Source organism: Sus scrofa, chromosome 6, assembly GCF_054392235.1.
Source record: "Sus scrofa isolate SSC_HxYL_T2T_F1_AM1 chromosome 6, Sscrofa_HxYL_maternal_Yorkshire_Landrace_v2.0, whole genome shotgun sequence".
NCBI lineage: Eukaryota > Metazoa > Chordata > Mammalia > Artiodactyla > Suidae > Sus > Sus scrofa.
This window is the reverse complement of record NC_139388.1, coordinates 69,394,392-69,407,124: the sequence shown is the minus strand read 5'-3', so window position 1 is coordinate 69,407,124 and position 12,733 is coordinate 69,394,392. Positions and strand designations below refer to the sequence as shown.

Sequence of the window (12,733 nt, the reverse complement as noted above, 5' to 3'; positions counted from 1 at the left end):
CTCCCTCCGGGCCCCCACCCCTCCCTGCGGGACCCTTCACTCTGCTCTGCGGGGCCTCCTGCTGGACCCGCCTCTCGAGCCGGAAGGGCAAAGCCAGCAGATTCAGGCCTCTTCTCAGAGGCTCTTACGTCCCACTGACCGGAGGTAGGGCTCTGAACCGAAGGGGTCTCCGACCGGGGCAGGTCAGAAGGAAGCCATGGCCTGGGCGAGGGTGGGAGGTGCGGGGGGCCCGGCCCAGGCTGCGTGAGGGGCAGCTCCCGCCCGTCTGCCTGACCAGGCTGGTCCAGCCGCGGCCCTCGGACTGCCTGCCCTTGCCCTTCTCCCGAAGGATGTGACCTGAGCAGCTGTGCCCGGGCCTGGCCTCCAGCTGCATCACCTGTGCCCTCCTCGCCTTGCCCCTGCCCTGCCCCCGGGCCGAGGCCAGCCCGGAGAGGCGCTGCCTCCTCTGCTGAGACAGTGCAATGCTCTTGGGTGGACGAGCCGGCCCGTGGGGCCCTGTGACCATCGGCCCTTTGGTGGGGGCAGGTTCCCGTGGCTCCATCCCACCTCACGCGCCAGACCCAGAGTGACGTCCGGGCCTGCGTTCTTTGCGAAGGCAGCGCAGAGACACTTCGAGGCCACGAGCCCCCGCCCCGGGCCCGGCAGCGAGAGGCTGTGCCGCTGACACAGGGAAAGCACGTGGTGCCCAGAGCTCCCGGGACCCGCCGCAGCTCTAACCGCTGGGGCAGGAAATATGGGGTGGGGGGGGCTGTAACAGCTCCTGCCTGAGGTCTTTGGGGAGCCCAGCCAGCGAGACATCAGGGCGTCTGGGCTGCTGGGTTCACCGTTCCCTCCTACGTCTCTGTTTTTTGGCCAGTGAACGTTCTCTGAATTGAAACACATCTTGGAAATGCACTGTGGGCTCCACTGGTTGATGCCTTTGGAAGATCCCCCAGAGGTCAGTGTCCTAAGGGTCGCCGAGAACGCAGATCTTAAGGATGGGCCTTGCACTGAGACGCCGCTGGCTCATCCGGCCACAGCTCCACAGCCGGTGGCCTGTCCTTGGCCGCCGGGCATCCTGGCTCCTTGAGGTCGCTGACGTGACCGTGGGCCGCAGGCTGCCATCCTGTGCCCAGCACGGGGCTGTCCCGGTGCCTTGTGCTTGCTGACCATTGTGCTGTGTGCTGTGTGGTTGGGGGGGTGGGGTCCAACGCCGCCGGGGGCACTGCAGGCGACTGAGGGCTGCACGTCCCGCTGGGATGTGAAATCTCACCAGCAGTCCTGCTCTGCTGGCGGCCAAGTTCTTTACCGCGTCCCCGTAAGGCAGCCACATAGCATGAGGCTGGTGGTCCTGGTCCCGGGCGAGGCCATCTCCCTAGGAGGTGGTCCGGGGGAGGAAGTCGGGTGTCGGGGGGAGGCCCTCGAAGGGTTTTCTCTGCTATGGTGGGAGCGCGGGCCAGGACCCGGGCCAGGACGGAGAGCAAGGAGAAGCTGGCTCTCCCAGAGCCTCGGGCGTCTGGACGGGGCGAAGACATGGCCCCAGAGCAGCATCCTGAGGTCTGCGTCCTCAGAACAGGTGCCTGAGGCCCCCGGAGTCCGTGTCCCCTGAGCCCTGCTCCGGCCTCTCTCCTTTCTGGACGACACGACTCCCCGGTCTGCTGGCAGTCTCGTTCACGGGCAGCTCCCAGAAGCATGGGACGGTGACCTCAGGAGGGTGGGCATCCACGCATCTGTGTGCACACGTGTGTGTGAAGGGACTCACCCCAGCTCGGGGGACACCCGGTGGACCATGTGGGGTCAATGTCCCCTTGTGTTCAAGCCCCACGGTCTGAGAGGTCTGCACCCACCTTGTCCCTAGGCCACCCCAGGGCGTCAATGGATTCATCGCATAAACCCACTTTTTGTCTCCCCAAAAGGGAGAGACAAAGCCAGAGGTTCCCCATCCCCGTGCTCCTGGGGACCACGTGTGGAGGAGAAGCCTGAGGGAGGGGCTTGGTGGAAGGGGCAGCACAAGCCCCGGGCTCCTGGGGGTCCATGCCGCCCCCCGGCCCCGGGAGCAGGGCAGATGGCAGTGCAGCCATGGGGAGGGGAAGCCCCCGACCTTCTGAGGATCCGACAGCGGGCAGACCCCATCCATTGGCCCACGCCATGCCCCGGGCGGCAGGCCAGCCCCTTCTGAAGGCCCGTCCCAGCCTGGTTCCTGTCTGTCTACCGGTCACCGTGCACGGTGACCACAGGCAGCAGGTGACAAATGGCTGGTGTCAAGGCCTGTCATGCCAACGGGGCCCCGAGGAAATGCGAGAGGCTCTCAGAAAGGCTTTATTACCAACCTGTGGCCGCAGAGATAATCAATCACACTGATCAGCGCGGCAAACACAGGGGAGACGAGAGGCAGATGCCGCCCCGAGGCCGGGGGTCAGCGCCGGGGCGGGCCAGGGGCGGCCTGGAGGATGGCAGGCTCAGCGCTGAGCCTGACTGGCCCGGGCCCCGCTGGCCCACGCGCCCTCCTCCCTGACCAGGCCGGCCTTGGGGCCCCAGCAGGGGAGGCCCCGTGGAGGGATAGTTTGGGTAGGGGCCATGCCCTCCTGGGAGCTGGAGGGAGAACGGGGCATTTCTCTGCTCAGGGACTGGGGCCAGACCGCTGACCCTGCTGAGGGGGCTCTGCCCTTCTCTGGGGCCCAAGCCCCGAGCTTCCTGCAGGCTGAGGAATGGAGTCAGCTTGGGGACTGACCCTGAAAGCCTTAGGGCCACCAAGCACCCCACCAAGGTGAATCAGCGTCGTTGGCTGGCAGCAGCTTCGCAAGGCCGATTGTGCAAGACTGGACCCCTCCCGGGCAGGCCCTGCTGCTGAACCCCTGAGCCTCGGAGTGGCCCCCTTGTAGGACCAGGCCCACGGAGCCCCGGGCCGGCGGGCGCCCTCCCCGTATGTGGCTCCTGGGGCGTCACCCGGTGGCGGCTCCGGGCCCAGAGCTCCCATCAAGGGCCGACAGCAGGGAGCTCCCGTCCAGGAGCAGGGCTGGAGGGCAGGCGGGGGCCGCCACTCTTGCCGTCCAGGCCGGGATGAATCAGGCCTTTCTCGGGGAAGTGCTTCCTGCACAAAGACGTTTAGTCAGACATAATTGCAAGGAAAAATAAACCTGCCGTAACAGAAAACAGCTTTCCAGTTGTTTTTGCCTCCTTGAAGCCTTTTCAACTCCAGGTTTTGGCAAGTCCTGGCTGTGGGTAAATTGTCAACACGGTGCAGGGTCCAGAGACCAAAGCCAGAGAGCGGAAACGGTACCCGCAGCCGAGAGGGACCCGGGCGGCCGCCCCGCAGGCACGCGTGTGCTCACGTGTGTGTGAGCCGCACCCTCCCCGGCGCCTGACCGCAGGCCAACGGGAGCCAGGTCCTGGCCGCGTTGCAGATGGCTCGGGGCACCTTGGAGCCTCAGTCCTGGGCAGAAAGCCGCGGGCCTCCCCAGGGACGGCCGGATCGGCGGCTCCAGCTGTGCAGGGCTCTCTCCCCACAGGGTCTGCGGTGGCTCTGCCTCCCTGTTCCTGCGTCCCGCCCAGGGAAGGTCTCCCCGACTGCGGGAGGAAGACCTGGGGCCGGCAGCACCCTTCCTCGAGGGAAGCAGGAGGAGGCCCCCTGGGACTTGGAAAGTGGGTGGGGCCTGCTCTGCCATTTGGTCCCCTGCCGTGTCCAAGGCTGTCCCCCAAAGAGCCCGTCCAGCGGCAGGAGGGGGTACTGGGGCCCAAGGTCAGGGCAAGCCCACCGTCGGCGTGTCTGACGCCGTCCGTCTGCACCTGCCCCCTGATGGGCCAGGCTGGACCCTCCTCATCCCCTGCCGGTCACTCCTTGGGGTCCTGCCACAGGGGCCCAGCAAGGGCACGCTGTGAGGAGGGGCCTGGGGAACGGGACCTCATCCCCCTTCCCCTGTTCCTTCCCAGGAATCGTGACAGGCTCCTCAGGCCCACGGCTGGCAAACAGGCGGATATTCCTCACTTGGCTGGGTTCTGGAAAACTCGGGCTCATTTGCCAGGCAAAATTAATGAGAAAAGAAAGACTTCAACGAGACCAGAATTGATGACTTCCACTGGGCCCGTCCCCCGTGCCCCAGGGCACACTTCGCTGCAAGTAACGCTCGCCCAAGGGAGCTGCGCCGGCGCTGCTGAGCGGGATCGCCGGCCCCGGCCTGGACGTGCGGGTCCCCGGCCGGCCGAGGACGCCCGCGAGCTCTCGGGGTCTCCCGTGTCCAATTCTCCAACCCGAAGGAGCCCCTCTGCCGTTGGTGGAGTCCTGGCCCCCGGCCCCCCGCGCCCCGGCCCAGGCCCGGCCCTGCTCTCCTGGCTTCCCCGACCTTGCCACCCCCGCCCCCCAAAACACAAAGGAGAAGCATGTCATGGAAAAGCCAGCCATGCGGCAGCCAAATAACCCTTTCCTACTGGCGACCAAACTTGCTGAATGTCAGGGCTGCTCTGTGCAGAGTCGGTAATAATCACGCAGCTCAGACACAAGGCCGCTCTCCGGCAGGAGCCGGCGTGACAGGGCCTGGAAGGCAGGTGTTACTGTAATTAGCTATTGTTTGACTATCAAAAGTCAGGGCTGATTAAAGCCACTAAGCACAAGTGCACTATTTTATTTCAAAGAATATTATGAACTGCACGCTGGGGCCCTTTCAGAGAAGGCCTTCCTTCCGCAGCGGCTAAGAGCCCATGCCAGCAGCAATCAAACGCGAAATCTGCATAAACCTTCAGGGTTTAATTCAAGCAGAGACCTTTCATTAGAAATATGTTACTTTATGAAATCTGGTCGCCAGCAAGGGGAGAAAAATGTGATTTCTTAAGAAAAGTGAGTGGCACCTCTTTAGTGATTAACCAGAGATTAATGGAGGTCCCCACTGCTCGGTCCAAGTCCATTTTATTGCTAATTCATTTAGGTACCATTTCAGATTCGCGGGATGAAAGTTACCTGCCAGGGCGACAGGTTTTGGCAAGCAAGGACAGCCATTACGCTCAAATCCCAAATGCACTTTTTATTAAAGAAGCTTTGAAAAGTGTCTGGTATTCGTCTTTTTTTTCCCTCTCCTTTCTTTCCGGGGGACTTTCTACTTAATGTACTCAATTAGTTAAAACCCGGATCCTACTTCACGAACCAGACGGCGATGGGACTGTTTCACGTATAGTGGCTCTTTCCTTCCTCCCATCCCCACCGCTGTGTCCGTGGTAAGGGTGCTGTGCTCGGGACACGCACCCACGCATGTGCAACCAGGGCACATACGTGCGCAACGCGCCCTGTCCACCACCCACGCTCCCAGACTAGTGCCTCATACCACGTGCACACATGTGCCCACGCTCGCCCAGGGCGGGGGGGCGGGGTTGGAACACACGGGGGTCAGAGGGCTCTCAGCCCATCCTGGGTAGGGTCACAATAGATGCGGACAGGGTGCCCTACTCACCCCCGCTGCCCTCAAAGCCCCCCCCATGGCGGAACCCCCTTGTTCTTCTGACCCCTGAGGTACTGGGGTGGCACACCACAGTGGGACGCCAAGGAGGCAGCCCCCCCACCCCGTGAGCCCCTTTTATCTGGTTCAGAAGAACCAGGGTTCAGGTGGGTGAGACCTGGCTTAGGAGCTGCCAGGCCCGCGCGTTGCCCACCACCCCCAAGTCCTGCCCTAGGCCTCCCTTCTGCTTCTGGAGGGCATTCTGCCTCTTTCCGTTCCAAAGGCAATCCTCCCGTGCGGGTCCCCGTGGCCTTCCGGGCAGCAGCGGCCCCAGGCTATCTGCTCAGGCCCAGGCAATGGATCCCCCCACCCCCCAAAAGGCACATTCTGGCTCTAGGGGCTCTCCCGCCCCAACTCCTGGGGCCGGGGTGGGAGTCGCAGCCCCAGGAGAGGGTGACTCGGCGCCGCAGGCTCGGCTCCTGCTCTGACCGCCTCCCAAAGTCGATCGGAGCCGTGGTTTATAACAAGGGACTCAGACGACACAGCAGAGAACCTTGGACAATGGAGAAGACCCTTGTTGGCCGTTGACACTCGTCCTATTTGCCTTGAGTTTGGGGGTCCTTGAGACCCTGACGGTTTGCCCAGGTCATGCTGTTACCTGCAGCTGCTCCCAGGGAGCAACCAGAGCCCCCCACCTCCCCGGGCAGGTGCCCTCCTCACCCAGGCTCCAGGGAGAGTGGCCACGTGCTCATGGCAGGTGTCCCCACTTCCACAGCTGCCCTGAGGCCTCTCCTGTGGCTCTGCCCTCTCCCACAGTGACTTGCGACTTCCTAGGTGCCGTTTCCCACGCTCTTCTGGGCACCAGCCTTCGCACATTCTATCCCCCTGTGGAACACCCTTCCTCGCACAGTAACTGAGGACTCTCTGCTCCACCCTGTGCATCCAGCAAACCTGGCCCCCCCAAGCTTCTGAAGTCCCGCCCACACCTGCCTCATGGCCCCTCCCTGCCCCCGGTGCCTGAGCTCCTGCTCTGTCTGCTGACTTAGGGTGACCCCCAGAGTGGGGGGTGGGGGACAGGGCCACACAGGCACACAAAAGTGCGGTCAGTGGACAAGTAGATGGACCAACGTGGGGGGGACCTGCCCCACCTCGGACCCAGTCTAGAGGGTGGGGCCAGCAGGCCCGTTCCAGGAATGCCATGGGCCTTACCTCCCTGGGCTGAGGACACCCTGTTGACTGTGGGTCTGTCTCACACTGCGTGTGGGGTCCCTTGGTGTGGGGACAGGGGCCACCCTATGCCCTGCAGACCCAGTGCGGGGGGGGGGGTAAGGTGCGGAGGGGGCAACACAGGCGGGGGGGAGCCAGTGTGGTCCCTCAGGGTGGGGGCACAGGGCAGGAGGAAGCCGCCGCCCTGCCCACCTGTTCCTGGAATGTGACCCCCACTCCCATGTTAAGGCAGTGGCCACGGAAGCCCCGCTTGGTGCCTCCCCCAGTCCAGCCTCGCACAGGGGCCTTTTGAACCTCCCTCCACTAACGCAAAACTAAGGACATGCAGCCAACACGTCCAATCCGCACCCAAGCCCAGGGTGAAGGAGAAGCTCTGTGGGCTGCGGGGAGTTGAGCCCCACGCTGGCGAGCCCCTCCTGTGAGCCCAGCCGGCCACCAGTTCTCGGGGCCAGACCCACGTGGATGGAGTGGCAGGGTCCGGCGGAGACCGACAGCCGGGGGCGCCTACCACCAGCCGCCCGCACAGCCCAGCGCTCCACATGCTGCGGGGTCTGTTCCTGAGCCCTGAGAAACGCAGAAGAAATGCACCCAGCCCTGGTCGGAGACTGGGGACCCTCAGTGCAAGCCGCCAGGGGCTCGTACCCACAGCAGCGGGTCCTGCAGATGCCAGCTGACGACAGGACCCCGACCACAGACGCTCAATCCCTGTGGAACCTGCCTGGAGGGAAACTGAGCCAGGGGCCCCGGGGCGGAAGCACTGAACACTGACCATCTCTGGAAGCTTCCAGAAGCTGCTGTCCTCCCGCAGCCCAGGAGGGCACTGTGTCCCAGGCTGGGCTGCTCTGGGCAGACTGCTGCCCCTGAAAAGCTAACGGGTCAGTGAGGGCCCCTGTGGGGCTGGGAGCTAGTCTCATTACAGGGACCAGGGCCGTCACGTAATGGGGACGAGAACAGGAGGTGAGTGGTCCAGCCCGTTCCACTCGCGGGACAGAGTTGTGGGTGGAGGACTCTGAGGAAGCTGAGGGGCAGAGCAGAGGAGACGCCTGGGGCTCCTGAGATGGGTAGAGGTGAAGCCAGGCTCGCTCGGCCTCTGAGGCAGGAGCACACTTTCCCTGCCACCCCCCCCCCCACCCCCGCCCCTGGGTCCCCTCCAGCTGACCGTGATGGCGGGCTGGCCTCGAACCAGCACCAGAGCTGAGAGACACAGCCCAAGGGCCCTGCTGGCCTCGTCTCTGGCCAGTTCAATGGGTGGCAAATCGATTTACGGCCACGGGCAGTTCTGAGGCCAAGGCTTCCTGGCAGCAGGGCCTGAGCCCGGCCCTGGCCCAGCGGCTGCAGGACCTGGGCGATCACAGCCTCTCACCAGGCAGGGCTCGCCGGGGTGACCGTTTTGCTGGCGCTCTTGGGCTCAGTCGGCAGTGACCTGACAGTCACTTCTTCACCCCAGACTTGCACTGGTCGCTGCTCTCCGAGGCCACGCGGCCATCGGGGAGTCTCTGGGGCCGGCGCCTCCCGGCTCTGCGGCCACGCAGAAGAATTTCGGGCTGGGAGGCAGCTGCTTTCAGCGCCCTCCTCTTGGGGAGCTGCCACAGAGGACTGACTCTGACCTTGAGAAGTCCAGGACCCCAGAAGGGCCTGGCTGCCTGGCCGATGCCCTTAAAAATGAGGACTTTCCCTGCACTGATGGGGCAGGCGGGACAGCAGCAAGGCCACACCAGCGCCTCCCCAGGCCTGTCTATCAGGCCCTCGGTCCGCTGCCAGATGCTCCAGGCCCTTGCACCCAAAACCTCCACCTGCTTCCCCCGAAAAAGCGAGAAACATGCCCAAGACCCCACTCTGAGGCCCTACTTCCCAAGAGTCTAGCAGAGGCTGGTTGCTGGGAAAGGGTCCCCCTGGGTGGAGCCTTTAGTGGGTCAAGGAGGGGGGGTGGCTATGCACCTGACGGGGGTGGGGGGAGTGTCCAGCCCCAGGGCCTCTGAGCCCCTGAGGAGGTCCAGGGGTCAGTGGGTCTCCCCCAGCAGGAGGCAGTACCGCCACCCCGGCCCAGGCAGCCTCAGAGTGGGACAGGATGAAACCAGAGATGGGGCAGAGCAGCTGGGGTGGGACACAGAGCCTGGGGGTCCCCTCCCTCGAGGCACCGGGCGGGGGGCCAGGCCGTGTCACGGCTGACGACCCTGCACCTTCCATATTCTAGGACTAGGAGGCCATTCTAGGGGCCCTAGGGACACTTGAGCTGGGCCGGGAGGTGGCAGGTCCTCTTGGGGCCCTCGGTGTGTCTTAGGCCGTCTCCGCCCTGTTCAACGACACGGGCAGGTGAGCCCTGTGGGTGCCGTGGTTTCTGCCAGGGCTTTTCTTTGCTTAAAGCCAATGTTGGAGACGAAGGGTCAGGCTTTCCTCAACCTGCCCGGGTAGAGGGGGCTGCCCGGCCCCCGCCCCAGCTGTGTGCCCCTGGCGGAGCTCCCGCCCCCGTCTCGTTCTTGTCGTCTCGTCACCGTCACCTCCCTGCACGGCCAGGTGCCTCAGGCCTCAGATACCCGCCCAACGGCTCTTAGAAAGGCACGTGTTAATTATCTTGCCGCTGCTGCGATTTCCCCCGTCGTCCATTAATTAAGGGGTCAGGATCCGAGAGCATGTTTACCCAATAAGCTTTCTTTTTTAATTATCCTAATTGCTCGGAGACTGACAAAGACTCTCCTGTCCCCTTCCCTGGTGGATTAGCGGATGACAAACACACTTGCCCACGCACACCCCACCTGATGCTCGCCGCGGGGCTGGGCCTGCATCCAGGGGGGTCAAGTGGTCTGGTGGCCCCGCCAAGACCCGGGGCTGCCAGGAACACGTGACCATGACGCTGGCGGGCTCACACCCGGGGCTGCTCACCACGTGTCACACACGTGTGCAAGTGGGGGCCGTGACTGGTCGTGGTTAGAGGGCCTGGGGCCCCAGCCAGCCGGGGTGTGGTGCCTGCTGGCCGTGTCCTAGAGTCAGGGCCAGTCAGCCTGTTCTCATGGACATCATTTATAAGCTGCAGGAGAACCGGGCCCCGATCTAAGCAGGACCTAAAACTGCCGTGTGGCCTCATGTAGGACTTGCTTAGGACGGATGTCAAGGTCTTTCATCCTATGAGAGAGGGGGTCTCCCTGTGGGCCAGGCTGGGCCTCACCGCCACACCCATGCCTCATTGATGGAGGGGCTGGTACGCAGCTCTGGCCTCTCCTCACAGATGGAGGGGCTGGTACCCTGCTCTGCCCCCATCTATAGAAAGGGGAACAGGAGCTCCGGTCACCCAGGGGTCCGCAGGTGGCCCTTTGGCCACCCCGAGAACCCCTTTCTTGTTCCCAGCAGGTCTGAGTCAAGAGCATGGACACCAGGGTATAAAGCAGGGCAGCCACTGGGGAAGGAGTCTAGTGGTTTGTCCAAAAGTCACACGGAGTCACCTTAGGACTCGGGAGGCCACTCCAGGTATTTGCCCCCGAGAATGGAAAACAGGGCCTCAAGCAGACCCTGGAACACGCATGCCCACTGCGGCTCTCGTCGCAAGCGCAGGTGGAGCGTCTCCTGCCAACGGACGGACGGATGGATGGATGGGGCAGGACGCAGTGGTCTGTGCGCGCCGTGGACTAGTACTCAGCCCAGAAAAGACCAAAGGACCAACACCGGCGAGGCCGTGGGTGAAGCTCAGAAACACAGTGCCGCGTGGAAGCCCTCAGACCCGAAGGTCACGGCCGCAACTCCGCTTGGACGAAGCGCCCAGAGCAGGCAGACTGCACGCGGAGAGAGAGGCAGGCGTGTGCCGAGGGAGGGGAGCGGCCGCGGGGGGGCACGGGGTCTCCTCGAGGCTGAAAGAAGTGCCAGGATCTAGGTCGATGTGGTGCCTGCACAGCCTCGCGCACGCGCTAAATGCCACGAAGTGGTTCCCTTTCAAAGACTTGATGTGGCTGTTGGGGACTTTGAGCTCCGGAGAAAGGAAAGAGACGAGAAGAAGGCCCCACCCCCACCCCCCGTTCTCCACTTCTCTCCGGAGGGGAATACCCTGCTCCCCCTCCTCTCCGGGGCTCCAGGGGGAGAGGGGCTCCCCCAACTTGTTCTCGCGGATTGGGGTGCTGGCAGTCCTCTCCGGGCGTCTGGCTGTGCCGCGCAGGCCCGCCCATTCCCGGCAAGTTTGCGTCTCTTTAATCAAGATTAAGATGTCAGAGGGCCAGCCTTGACAAAATGCCACTTTTATTAACTTCTCATTAACAGCTGAAGGGCGAAGCCTGCTTCTGAGCTTCTGAAGCAGCAAGAAGAAAATAGTTATTAAAGACGCGTTTACGATGCCCGGCGCTCCCAGCCACTCCTGCTGACTCAGCGCCGCCACCTCCCGGGCCAGCCTCAAGACTAGGGGGTCCTGGGGAACAGTGCCCACGTGGGCTGGAGCCAAGGGGAGGGGTGCGGGGTCAGGGGCGACAGACCACATGCTGCACGGAGGCTGGACCGTAAGTCCCCTCCAGCGGGTTCGCCGTCACCTGTCTCCCAGGGACGAATGCTGCCACCCACCTGCCCCCAGGGCAGGGCTTCAGAGTCAAGGGTCACAGAGCCGCTGCTGTACTTGTCACGCTGGGGCCCCAGACCAGGAGGCCGGCCCCTCCGACCTCACCCCTCTCTCCAGGGTGACTCGGCCCCTCTCCATCCTCCCCTGGACCTGCCCTTGTCCAGGCGGGTGGCCCCACGGTCCCAGACCGAGTGGGTCTTGCCCCCTTTCTCGGTCTTGCTCAGCTCCATGCATGCCCGTGGCTCTCCCTGCCTCTCTCCACCACCACCACCCCCGACTCTGAGCTCGCTCCCCACACTCCCCAGGGTCACCCCAGCCCTGGGGCCCCCTGCTCAGATGCACTCTGGGATGTCTGGGCATCTCAGGTGTAAGGTGCCTCAAGACAACCTCCTACGTTCACCTGCCCACCCGCTCCCCTCTCCAGCTCCCTCTGCAAACAGCACCCCCACCTGGCGGCCCCAGCAGGTGTCTCTGGGCCCCTGGTGCCCACACACTGACGCTTCTCCCCCTAAAATACCCCAAACACATGTCACACCCCTGCTCCTTCCCTTGCCAAAATCTACCCCACCCCCGCCCAGCACCCCCTGACTCCTGTGCAGGGACCCAGAGCCCCGTCCTCCCCTGACCGCCCTCCTTGCATTTTGGGGTCCTCGAGTTGCCATGCCCTCTGCTTGGCACACTCTCAGCTCTGCCCTCCCAGGTCTCAATTCTTCTCTACTTTTCTGGCTGCCCCACAGCATAGGGAGCTCCTGGGCCAGGGGTCAGATTCAAGTCGCAGTCACGACCTCAGCCGCAGCGGCAGCAATGCCGGAGCCCTAACCCCCAGTGCGCCCAACACATCCGTGATCCCGTTGTGCCACAGAGGGAACTCCCTGGTCTCAATTCTTGCCCTGTTCCTGCCCCAGGCCCCAGGGACCCCCGCCTGTGCCCCTGTCATTCAGCCCCTGCGTGCGGCCTCTGCGGTGCTTCTGATGGCTCGTGAGTGCTCATGTTTTTACTGCTTTGTGTTGGGTCTAATGTGCTTTGGCAAGGTCTTCGGGGCTGAAGGCCTGTGACCCCCGTACACGTGCTGATGCCCTAGTCCCTTGATGGGGTCGGGAGGCCGGGCCTTCGGGAGGTGGTGAGGGAGGGGCCCACGGTGGGCTTGGTGCCGGGAGAAGGAGAGACAGGAGAACTCGCCCCCTGCCCCCATGCCGCGGGAGGCCTCGGAGGTGGCAGCCGTCCGTAAGCCGGAAAGAGAGGCCTCGCCGCCACAGAACCTGCCCAGCCCCCAGACCGTGGGACGAGACGCTGTGCGCCCCCGGCGTGTGGCGCGTCTGTAAAACCTCCTGAGCAGAACGAGACTGACGGGAGGGGCTCCCTGGGAAAGGGCCTGGCCACACGCAGTTGCGGGCCGAGCCCCTCCCCCGGCCCCACGAGGAGCACGGCCTCCAGAAACGCGAGTGGAGGGAACAGCTGAGGGCCGTGGGGATGGGCGGGCGGCGTGCGAGCTCGGCCAAGTGGGCGCTTTGGGCAAAGTCCTCACCACCCTGGGCTGGGAACTCTGGTCTGCAGAGGGGGCTTACCTCTGTAT

At 63.9% G+C, this 12,733-nt stretch overlaps 1 protein-coding gene and 1 long non-coding RNA gene across 11 annotated transcripts in view; both read right to left on the bottom strand.

Annotated features, from left to right (window-relative positions):
• The window catches only part of PRDM16 (PR/SET domain 16), a 307,527-nt gene that overhangs the window by 124,265 nt on the left and 170,529 nt on the right, over window positions 1–12,733 (bottom strand). The window lies entirely within an intron of this gene.
• Window positions 9,277–12,053, bottom strand: LOC146402532 (uncharacterized). Its single transcript, XR_014808639.1, has 2 exons — window positions 11,651–12,053; window positions 9,277–11,488 (listed from the first exon to the last, which is right to left on the bottom strand). It is a non-coding gene; the product is annotated as an uncharacterized LOC146402532 (long non-coding RNA).